Source organism: Montipora foliosa, chromosome 11 (assembly GCF_036669935.1).
Source record: "Montipora foliosa isolate CH-2021 chromosome 11, ASM3666993v2, whole genome shotgun sequence".
NCBI classification, from domain to species: domain Eukaryota; kingdom Metazoa; phylum Cnidaria; class Anthozoa; order Scleractinia; family Acroporidae; genus Montipora; species Montipora foliosa.
In genome coordinates, this window is record NC_090879.1 from 43096292 (window position 1) to 43109248 (window position 12957).

The window sequence follows — 12957 nt, forward strand, 5'->3', positions numbered from 1 at the left end:
TGTGGGACGTTAAAGTTCTACTTTATGACCAATTTCAAAAATATGTTAATTAAACAGTAACTGACCGAAGTTTTAAGCCTTGATTAAAAAAAAAAACTTGATTATTATAAACGGAATTTTCCTGTTTGATGGTCCGAGAGAGCTGGATTGAGGAGAAAAGGACGTCAAAGACTCAATAGTTTAAGAATGCAATGCGTGTGTTCGCAGCTAAATTTTAAATATGCAGCACGGGAGTTTCGGGCTTTCAGACTTTTTAAACTCGTGTTTTCCATATCATTTTGTATAATATGGTGCGTTTACACGCTGAAATTTTAAGTTGCGAAATAGTTTCAACACACTGATTCAGTGAGCGCATAGCACCGCTGACGGTCTCGTATTGTTTGCCTAAACGTCTTTGTTTGCCCGGTTTCGCTTTCGGTTTACATTAATCTTATTGTAGCTTGGAAGAAACCTCCTGCTTGTTTGGTTCGATTGTTGGGTTTTTTGTCTAGTTAGCGCCTACTGGCCACTGATCGATCCGTATCTGTGAAGGCAGTCAAAAGTTAAGGTAAGCAAAATGTTGCGTTTTTTGTCTTATATAGCCAGTTTAGGAAACCCCTCTGGAAATGTTTTCTCCAAACAGTTCTCTGCCGATAGAAGACGCATAGTCTTTCCGTTGAATAATGCACAACATTAGCAGAGCATATTCAAATCTTATTTCATATGTCCAGTCTGTATGTTTGTAATTGGGTAAGCTGGAATTTTCCGTTGGAACTATTTGACAATGGTCTCTATTTTCATATACTGAACATTTCTCATGAAGGTTTTGCTTCATAGAGGAAAAGAAGCTAAAAAAATATTACGTTGTTTTCGGGGAAGAAATCCAAAACTAAGCTTTGTTTAAATGCACTCTCCTTTTAGATCCTGTAAATCGGGGTGGCAGGAAACGTCGTTCAATTGTGCTCATTTTGAAGGCGTTGAGCAACTAGCCAGATATCTTTTTGATCTTTGAAGATCGCAAACGGTAAGAGAATTTTATGTTTGTTCTTCTTACGCGTACTAGACCGAATTTTCCATCGAAATCGAGAGTCCATTTTCACTGTTACGTAAGGCTAGAGCAACTCTTCGCCTTGAAATGTGGCATTCCAACGCTCACTGAGGTGGACTGTGCGTGAATTGTATTTGAGATCGCCACGTAGCCATGTCGCTGAACTGAGGGATAAAGAGCGATTGTTCGTTTACCCTAATTTCATCTTAAGTTTGTTTATGATCAGTTGTAATGCAGTGAACCTTATTACAAGTTTGTCCCTCTGATGTCGGGAATTTTGGAATTTAGTTTTCGGTTTTCTTTCTTATGTTTTCTGATCCGGGTCGGTTCGAGTTGATCCGTCGTGGACTGGCGGTCCGAGTCAGTTGATCCGGTCCGGCTTTTCATCTGCCTATGCAAAAGGCCAACGAGGGCTCTTTTCATTCAATGTCACGTTTTATAAACGTTTCCGTTTTTGACTTCGCGGATCTGCCACACTGATTGTTTATTGTTCCGAGCACTCTGGATATGATCTTCCACTGATTTCTGACTTAACCGTACAATTAAAAGAAAAATGCACTGAAGCAACATCTCCGGGCCATTTGGGGCAGCGTAAGCAATGTTTTCAAGGTTTTGGTTACGTTAGGATATTAAGATCGTTAGTTTACTTTTTTGTCCCTATTCGCAATAGCGTAAGACTTCTTTATTTTGACAAAGATTCTGTCTTCACCAACGCTCAAATGCCGCGGGGTGGTCTGTTGCGTCTTCACAAAGTTCCGCATGAGGAATTTTTTCAAACACACTCCCGACAAAAGGCAAAAACTGGACAAACTATTGAAGTTGAAAGCTGAAGTTTCGAGCGTTAGCCCTTCGTCCTTCGGATTCGCTCTGACGAAGGGCTAACGCTCGAAACGTCAGCTTTTAGAATCTCTGTACGGTGGTCAATTTACATTATCAACTCCGTTGGTAAACCAAATTTTTGTATACTACTTCCCCACCGACGCAGCACCACAGTTTCTTTAGAAACTACCCCTTCAAACTATTAAAGTGTTTTTTTTGTCAATAATCTGTTGTAGAGGAATATTTCTTTTACTCAGAGTAAGGTTGAGAGCAAGATCGCTCATTTTGACCAACTGCAAAGTACAAATTTTCTTTACAGTCTGTCTTTAGTTGGGATGTAAGCTTACAAACAAAAATTGACAGGAAACAAATTTCGGTTTTCGTTTTGTCAATTGTAAGAAAATTCTAAATTTGTCCGCTAGTGGACAGGCCCTTAACGTACTTTTTTCCGAAGAGATTTGTTGCAAGCATTTTCTCTGAATGACAGACGACCATGGCTTTTGCTGTGAAACTTTGTACCAGTTCTGGTGTGAAACGTTTGCGGTGATTGTCTGACCACATACGATCATGGCTTTTTCTGTGAAACTTTGCACCAGTTCTGGTGTGAAACGTTTGCGGTGATTGTCTGACCACATACGACCATGGCATTTCCTGTGAAACTTTGCACCAGTCCTGGTGTGAAATTTTTGCGGTGATTGTCTGACGACACACGACCATGGCTTTTGCTGTGAATCTTTGCACCAGTTCTGGTGTGAAACTTTTGCGGTGATTGTCTGACGACACACGACCATGGCTTTTGCTGTGAATCTTTGCACCAGTTCTGGTGTGAAACTTTTGCGGTGATTGTCTGACGACACACGACCATGGCTTTTGCTGTGAATCTTTGCACCAGTTCTGGTGTGAAACTTTTGCGGTGATTGTCTGACAACATACGACCATGGCATTTCCTGTGAAACTTTGCACCAGTTCTGGTGTGAAACTTTTGCGGTGATTGTCTGACGACACACGAACATGGCTTTTGCTGTGAATCTTTGCACCATTTCTGGTGTGAAACTTTTGCGGTGATTGTCTGACGACACACGACCATGGCTTTTGCTGTGAATCTTTGCACCAGTTCTGGTGTGAAACTTTTGCGGTGATTGTCTGACGACACACGACCATGGCTTTTGCTGTGAATCTTTGCACCAGTTCTGGTGTGAAACTTTTGCGGTGATTGTCTGACCACATACGACCATGGCATTTCCTGTGAAACTTTGCACCAGTTCTGGTGTGAAACTTTTGCGGTGATTGTCTGACCACATACGACCATGGCATTTCCTGTGAAACTTTGCACCAGTTCTGGTGTGAAACTTTTGCGGTTATTGTCTGACCACATACGACCATGGCTTTTGCTGTGAAACTTGGTCAGCCTTGGTCGTCTGTCATTCAGAGCTGAATGCTTGCAACAAAACTCTTTTCAGAAAAAAGTAGGTTAAGGGCCTGTCCACTAGCGGACAAATTAAGAATTTTCTTACAATTGACAAAACGAAAACCGAAATTTGTTTCCTGTCAATTTTTGTTTGTAAGCTTACATCCCAACTAAAGACAGACTGTAAAGAAAATTTGTACTTTGCAGTTGGTCAAAATGAGCGATCTTGCTCTCAACCTTACTCTGAGTAAAAGAAATATTCCTCTACAACAGATTATTGACAAAAAAAAACACTTCAATAGTTTGTCCAGTTTTTGCCTTTTGTCGGGAGTGTGTTTGAAAAAATTCCTCATGCGGAACTTTGTGAAGACGCAACAGACCATCCCGCGGCATTTAAGCGTTGGCGAAGACAGAATCTTTGACAAAATAAAGAAGTCTTACGCTATTGCGAATAGGGACAAAAAAGTAAACTAACGATCTTAATATCCTAACGTAACCAAAACCTTGAAAACATTGCTTACGCTGCCCCAAATGGCCCGGAGATGTTGCTTCAGTGCATTTTTCTTTTAATTGTACGGTTAAGTCAGAAATCAGTGAAAGATCATATCCAGAGTGCTCGGAACAATAAACAATCAGTGTGTCAGATCCGCGAAGTCATAAACGGAAACGTTTATAAAACGTGACATTGAATGAAAAGAGCCCTCGTCGGCCTTTTGCAGAGGCAGATACAAAAGTCGGACCGGATCAACTGACTCAGACCGCCAGTCCACGACGGATCAACTCGAACCGACCCGGATCAGAAAACATAAGAAAGAAAACCGAAAACTAAATTCCAAAATTCCCGAGATCAGAGGGACAAACTTGTAATAAGGTTCACTGCATTACAACTTATCATAAACAAACTTAAGATGAAATTAGGGTAAACGACCATGGCTTTTTCTGTGAAACTTTGCACCAGCTCTGGTGTGAAACTTTTGCGGTGATTGTCTGACCTTATACGACCATGGCTTTTGCTGTGAATCTTTGCACCAGTTCTGGTGTGAAACTTTTGCGATGATTGTCTGACCACACACGACCATGGCTTTTTCTGTGAAACTTTGCACCTGCTCTGGTGTGAAACTTTTGCGGTGATTGTCTGACCACATACGACCATGGCTTTTGATGTGAAACTTTGCACCAGTTCTGGTGTGAAACTTTTTCGGCGATTGTCTGATTATATACGACCATGGCTGACTGGCATTCTTGGCATGTTATTTACCTTCTCATTGTTATTTCTCGCGAAAGAGATTAATTGACTGTGCATACTTGGCGTGCGATTACCGCCCCATCGTCAGCATCGTTGCATGCATTTCGCGAAAAGGTTTAATTGACTGTGCATTCTTGGCATGTGATTACCACCTCATCGTCAGCATCGTCACGTTTCGCGAAAAGGAGAGAGGGAATGGTTTCCATTTGAGTGAAACAGCACGATTAATTTTCGCGCGAACGTCCTTGAATGCCGAGTTGTTATAGTGCAACACCATTGGAAAAAGAAACTATACTAACATTTCACGCTTCATCTTGATCGCCCTGCAACTACTTCTCAAGTTTACATTTTAGCGAGGACCTCTCTTTCGAGAAACTGTAAGTACAGATTATTATTATTATGATTATTATTATTACTATGATTGTCGTTATTATTATTATTAATATTATTAATATTTATTACTCTTAATTTTTATTTATTATGTAATTATTTATTACTATTGATTTTGAAACCTTGCTGGCTGGTTCATAATGTACGCCACCGCTCGCTGACAAACGTTATGCGCTGGCTGGCAATATGTGTCATTTCGCATTTTGAATATGCTGGCTGGTTAAAAGCCGTCTCACACGATGTAATGGCTGGCTGGGACTTTTATTTCCTGAAACTCTTGCTCGCTGGCAGTGAAGAGCGGGTATTTTTTTCCCAGGAACGTTAAATATTAACGAAGATTGACGTAGAAACATTGTAATAGTTGCTGCAACATTATATGAACAATTTTGTCAAAAATGGTCGTTGGGTACTCCTGCCGTGACAGTGCATATTAATTTGCTATCGCTTCCCACGAGTTCGTAAATAAGTTGTGCATAATTTAATCGATAGATTTGATCGGTTATCTTCTCGAAAAAAAGTGTACGTGTGTTTTGTGTACCTTCAAGGCAAAAAAATACAGACAAAAACATGAAACAAAAAGACTTGTCGAGTTTCAAAAACATCTCTATGCATTAACTATGGTATACCACACAATTTTAAAAACATGCTTAATTGAAAAAAAAAAGAACGTTCAGCGTCAGCCCCAAAATTGGACGTTCTTATAAAAGAAAGAGTGTAATCCGCGATTAAATTCAAACCTACGCTTGAATTTTGCCTGTCAAAAAGGCTTAACCTTGCAATCAGTTTGTACCGAAAGAAAGCAAACGTATAATAAATTTTGCCGGTTAATTGTCTTGGGAAACTTTTTGTGATCAAAAAATAGAATGCAATTTAAGTTTTCCCGTAATCGAGAATTAGTCAGTCTTTGACTGAACAAATCAGGCAAGATGACTTTGATGATTTTTATTAGAATGACTTAAATATATCAGAAACGAAGACACTCGCACAAGTGTGTACTATAACCGCCAAACCGTTATCATTAGGCTGAAAGGCTTATTTGGGAGAAAACGAATCAAAATATCTGGGGAATAAACTCATACAAATCCTTAGTTTTATTCCCCAGAGCCTCGAAATCATGTTCTTTGTTTAATTAAGTAGAATTTTAATATATCGAAATTGGGCTATTTAACTTCGATTCTCACTTTTGAAGGTTTTAAGGTTCCATAACTAGTCCGGTCCCTCTGTTAACTATTGGACTACAAACTGAGTTTTTCTTCATTATATCACGCAAATGATAATGGACTTGTGGTGGAATTAGCAAGAAAACCACGTTGTTAATTAAAGTTAAATAAGGTCCCTAATTATTTGACTAAATTAACCTGTTAGATGCCCTGCAGGGGCCCGTTTCTCGAAAGTCCCGAAACGTTACGGGCCATTTTCGGGTGTCACAATTCTGTTTGTATCTCAAGAACGGAGAGGATTGAAGTCGTCAAACTTCGCAGTTTTTTTTCTTTTTGTTACCTTGAAAACATGTTAAAAGATCGTCTTTCCAAAACAAGTGGTTGGTGTTTCACAAATGGCTTTTCGGACCCGAAAGGTTTTCGGGACTTTCGAGAAACGGGCCCCTGGTCCCAGAGTCGCGAAGCGGCGAAAAGAAAAAAACCTCCGGTTTCCTTGGATTTGAATCTCACTTTCATGCAGACGCCAGCTGTCAAACCCGTCAAATTGATAATTGCAAAAGGGACCAATGGTAACATGGCAATCACGCATCCACTCGGTATTACCAATCAAACGAAAAAATCATATTGATTAGTGCGTTTGTAAAAATATAAACCAATCCGAACAAAAGGGTCAGACCTGACACTGGCGTCTGCATGAAAGTGAGATTCAAGTTTACGGTAACCAGAGGTTTTTCCTCTTCTCGCTGCTTCGCGACTGATCTTCGCGGCTCAAGAAAAACCTCTGGGATCAGGGCATCTGTTAGACTACAGTTTACGCAAAAAACAACAACAAAAAAAAAAAAAACAACCAAATAAGCAAATTAGCAAAATAAAGACGTTCTAAACTGACTCTCATCCTGGGTATGTTCTTAATTAAAATTCTGGTTAATCCTAGCCTGAACGTCCTTATAGACCACTTTCGTAAATGGTGACCAACTTTACTTTCTTTTGTATTTATGTTAATTAGACCTACTGCCCTCGTTTTAAAACAAATATTCTTTTGAAATTTGCTCGTCGTAGCGAGGTTAGTAGGGTTTATTAGCATTAAAACAAAAGAATAATTTATTTGGCCGCCATTATGAAAGAGGTCTATAAAAAGGTTCTTATATAAAAAGAATTAAGAAGAGCGTAATGCCAATCAGCTTTGGAAAACTGACTGGGCTGTGATCTAGTAAATGGGGTCCGCAAGAAGTAAGAACCTGACTTGGTATTGGAGCATCATTTTCCCGCGGCGCACAGCTTCGACTCTCGAAACACAACGCAAGACACAAGTGGTGTCGACAAGGATGATATGAAAAAATATCCTCAAAAACTTTACCATGATTTGTAGAGTCCTATTCTAGATTATGGGTTCCGATAAATTTTACATTGATATCAAGGAAATTATAATGCTACAGTGCTATGAATTCAGTCGTAACTAAAAGGACAAAACCTACTTTTATTCTTGACCTTTGTCAGTCTATATGGTCAAACTGAGCAAAAGATGATTCAAATACATTACTTTGAAGGGAAGTCGTCTATAAAGACAATATGCAGCAACTTACAATTACTTACAATTCTGGCGCCAGTTGTTTAAACGATGGATAGCGCTCATGATCCACCGGATGAATCACTATCCAGTGGATAAATCAATAGAGTAACCAATTGAGTTATTCGATGGATAGTGATTTAGCCCCTGGATAGCGTTATCCACCTTTTGAACAACTGGGGCCTGGTGTGCGATTTCTTGTCCGCCAAGTACGTACTGTCCTCTGTTCCACGAGCCTGGGAAGGCCTGAAGCTTGTTTATATTCTTTTGTTCACTGGAGATCACATAATGCTTTTTAGTTGTTATTTTCAGTTCTGAAAAATGTTGGACTGGGCGGCACCTACTAAAGCGTTCATTGGATTTAACTTCTGTTTCCGTACGCGGGTACAATTTTTCATGAATGTCTGCTCTTACATGCTGAGATCCTCGTCATTTCTTACTTCTTCTCTTGTCTTTCTCTTTTCTTATTCATTTTCCTTTGATTTATTCTCTCTTTCTTGCTTTCTTCGTCTTTAGCGACTTCTTTTTGTTTGCTTCCTCTGCAGGAGAACTCTTGAGCAATGTAAAGCAGTGCCACACCATCTCTCAGCGGCAACCGTCGGAGTACTTCGTCGATCTTCTCGAAAATTAAAGGCGCTGACTGTTTTCAATTCCTCTCTGGTTCCTGTTCCATCCTTTGGAGTCTTGTAGCGACCTATCCAAAAGGTCATTTTCTATAGCATTTGGCGCTAGTCTTGTTAGTCACATGCATCTTTGGGTCTCAGCTCACGTGTGATTCGTCCCTATACTTTTCTAGCAATTGTCCGGTAACAGACGAACTAGATGCTTTTCATATGACTTTTCCCCAAGTTTTCACTTGTAGAAGCAGAACCTGGTGAGCCACTGGCGTTGCTGGTACAGGAAGACTCGTTTGAACTAGTTGACTGATTTTCAGGTATTCCTGGTTTGGGCCTCACAAATAACGTGAATGGTCGGCGTGCTTGTCACCTCACAGGTTGCTGGTGTGGACAAAAGTCGTTTGCTGATGGCTGAGGGCTGTAAAAGCCTGGTGAATTGGCCAGGGGACGCAGGGCCGGACTCGGCCAGACTTTTGGCATGCAAGGGGCAGGATCTGCTTTCGCCTAAGGCGAGAGCCGTAGGGGGTCTCTGAGGGCATGCGTCCCCACCAGAAATTTTGAAATCCAGAAGCTCATAAACGCCATTTTTCAGTTTTCTTTTTATAATCGACGTGATCAGTCAATCATGTTCAAGTGTAATTCCTTTTCAGATACTAGGCCCTAATTTACTCTCATTTAACAGGTGTAACTTTTCATAACCCCGTTTTCTGTGGACTTTTTTTTTTTCAGCTAAACGGATGTCTTTTTTTGTTAATTTTGGTTAAAATGTAGACGCGGTAGGTGCCTCTTCTTTGCCTCAAGCTAACTACGGCCCTGGGAAGAGAAAATCCCTTCTCTCCAATGGTCACTTTGCTTTGCTTTTTTTACTTTACTTTTCCATGATTTATTGCAATGTACGCACGGAATACATCAGTGTGGATCAAGATATTTCGAGCACTGGTCATTTGACCCCTAACGTCACATGCAAGAACCAGATGACAACTTTTGACAGAGGACCGGAAGCGGTGCCCTTTGTTAAAAAAAGGGTGAATCGGACAGGGCGGGTGTTTCTTTTCAGATTTTTTTGACGAGATGTGTGTTGAAAGATTTTAGTGGCTAGAGTAAACGATCCTTCTAAAAATCGGTCGTTATGTGACCGGGCCCTAAATATGAGAGATATTAACACTTCCTGACTATTAAGGACTTTTCTGGGGAGGCCTTGCTTCCATTGGTTGTATCTTCTGTTTACGCGATGACTTGTTCTAGCCTCGAAAAAGCGGAAGAGCCCGCTCAATTATTTGAGAAAAAGCAGTTTTCTGCTATTCACCAAGCTGACAAGAAGCTTTCATTTACTGCCAACCAATGTTTCCAGGGTTTTCTCCGCCGAGGAGGGGGCGGACGCCCCCCACCCCCCGCCCCCTCCTCGGCGGACAAAGGCCCTGGGAACGAGTTAGCAATTATGCTATATTTATCGAAACTCATTTTGCCCGTAAGCATGGTGAAAATACGACAAGTAATTTTAAAGTCCTTTCAGTGAGGTCATGACAAACATCAAACCTTTTCTAGACTATTCTTGGGTCCAGGGAAGCGGCAAAGAGAGAACTTATGCTCATGACTGAAAATAACCTAACAATTATCAAAGACAAAGGACGCTTTTAAAGTGTTTATTCAAGCAAGGATTTGATTGTTCTTGCAGACAGTGCTTACAGCTTGAGAAATAATCGTTTTTAAGTCTGTCGCAAACATAAAACAGAGCCTCGGAGGTCGGGAAGTTTTCCAAATTTTATATAACTTCTTGACGGCATATTACATGAATCTTAGCTTCAAATTATCGAGAGGTTCAACGAACTTCCCTTTTCAGTTACAAATTTGATATTAGCTTTTGGCAGCCCTTATCGAATGCGAATACTGTAGCCCTAGAAATTGAAGGAATCTTGAGTAAAACTTTTTAAGTGGAGCACATTTGAGGTATGATCAATTTATCACGCAACCGTGTATTTCTCGAATTTCCAAATAGCATCAGTCAGGGGCACCCAACGAAAACGTAGTTCAAAACCACTTAAACATAGCATTGTTAAACGTATTTTAGTATTTAAGCGGTAGATATAGGCATAATTTTATCCCCTAAAAAGTTTTCATCTGTTCGGATTTCCTAGCTGAAAGTCTAGTGATCCGAAAATTATAGGTAACAAAACTTACCATTTCGAAAATTTTAGCTAGAAAAAAGGCTCCCGAAAATTCTAGGTGACCTTTTTAGGGTAAAAATCCGTTAAAAATGGGCAATTATACCATTTTTCAGATGTTTGAAAATCCTAGGAGAGGCAGGCAAGCAAGAAATTTTACAACAAATTTTCCGAAAATTCTAGATCTCAAATCGTCTTCCGAACAGATATTTTCCGAAAATTGATGTTGGGTGCCCCTGATCAGTTCGACTCAGGCCGGATATTATTTTAAATTTCAAAGATACCACGCTGTTCTTTTGATGAGAAATTGGGACGAACAGGGCACTAAATTTCATTTCCTTGGAGGATGGCAAGCAAGGTGTACATATGAGTGGTAGAATCGAATGAAGCAAACGAAAACTCACCAATTATTGTTCTTGGATCACGCTACCTATTCTACGGTATTGATATAAGATCTGGATCGGGTCATTGCACACGCAGCACGCAAATCGTTGTTATTGATTATTATGAAAGATAAATTAATTGATCAACCCAGAGCACATGAAGCGAATCTTGGTTTTTTCCTCCACAGACGTGCGACGGGTATGTGTGAAATTCATCCCTGTCGTAATTTTGAGTTTTGTTCAAGAATACCCCCCTACGAACCAGTGTTTTTTTTCATATTTTGGCGTCGTTAATTATCTTCATCGTATCTTAATAGCGGTTCCCTGGGGCGGGCGTCACAGTTGATTTCACGTGAAATCAATAACGGTGGGTAACAATATTCAAAGTGGCACACCACAAGGAATAAATTGAGTCATTCAAACTACTCATGCGCTCATATTAAGAAAGACACTTAAAAGCCTAAAAGGTATTTTTTAGTGAAAATTCCGTTGCTTTTTATTTGTTTATATAGCAACACAAACAAGTCCCCTACACACCGATTATCGGAAAATCATCGCGGGAATTACGCGCGGAAAACATACAGCGTGTCACGCTCATACACATCAACTCACTCCACCCTTTGACCAATCGCGAGGCGCTAAGCAACGTAATTAATATTCAAAGTCAAGGAAAACATGGTGGCACATCACTGAAGAGGAATTTTTGCGCATCTCTCGTTGCCTCTTCGTATTTCGTAGTTTGGATTTCTTTTTCATCGTTAGCTGTCGTTTTGCAACAAGGTAGTGTCTGAGTTTTACATCTGAGTGAAAGACGGATTTACCATTGACAAACGTGTTTGTTGCCTAACTTTATTTGCATGTGGAAATTTCTGGCTGTCGGACGCAGTGCCAATCCCTAGAGCGATTCAAGTTCCAAGCAGTTGTCCACTTTGCGGAAACGAATGAAGTGGTTGACGCTGTAAGAAGCGATTCGTTATGTCACGGCCAACTACTCCTATACAACCCAGATCGAGATCTCGGAATCGTAGCCCGGCGACTGTTGCCGACAGAGCCGTTTGCAAAATCGCTGGTAAGGACCGCACTTATACGTTATGTCATCGATTCGTTTCACTAGATAGAAGACGGGACGCTCTTGTTTTAACTCTTTCTCCTTTCGATTTTCGCCGTTTGTTGTTTAGTCAAAATGTCACCGAGCATTACCAACTGACTTACTGAAGTTAAGTTAAGCTAAGTTGTGATAAGTTGGCTTGTTAGTTGGTTTAGCTCGGATGAATAGTTTTCCCGCTTTCATATATTTAATTATCAGCTGTTGATTGTGTTAAATGATTTTTCCATTCCAAATTTTCCCCGTGAGAGGTTGTTGTCATGTGTGTGGCAATAAAATCATGTGACGTTACGTGGAGTGAAAGTATACAGACACGGCCTTATCTTTCATACGTTTATTTTCAGCATCAGATTGTTTATATATGGTTCGATATATCGGTGTTACGATACCGTAACACCGTTGCTTTCTGTTCAACATTATATTGGTTCAGGAGGCTTCTAGAAGCTGTCCAATTCAAGTGAAATAAAGCGATGTATTTCAGGTTGTTGTTTCCTTGCTAGGCCATGATGGCATGTTGTTTGGTTTTTCAGGACTGAATAGGAAATTTAAAAGTTACTTGTAGCCAAAAATAGAATTCAAGTTTACTGAAGTTGAGCATTAGGGGAAACTCGAGATGAAGGACATTTAACAATCTTGAGGCGTTCCGGTGATGGAAACTCGTACAGACGGTTTGGAATTTGCATATATTTAAGAATTTGGGGGACTGTTGGATAATCCGCTATATAGAGGTCACATATGCAAGATCGTTGCACCCACACCCCGGAGACAGCTCTCATATTTCTAATAGGGTATATTGATTCCTCGGTTGTCGCTTATTATCGGTCACAGAACGCTCATCACGCAAAGGAAAATGTGCAACGGATAACAGCTTTGCACAGACAGTATGTCATGATTTACAATCGTTTTCTGCATATTCCCAAGAGACCGAATCGACTGATTGCACTCGCATAGAGATCCATACTCTGGGGAATGTAGATTTCCGCTCCTTGGCTTCGAACAACCACCACTCGAAAATAGTCAGGATTTTATATCGATCTTTTTGCAACTGAGACACAGCGCCAAGTAAGGACGTT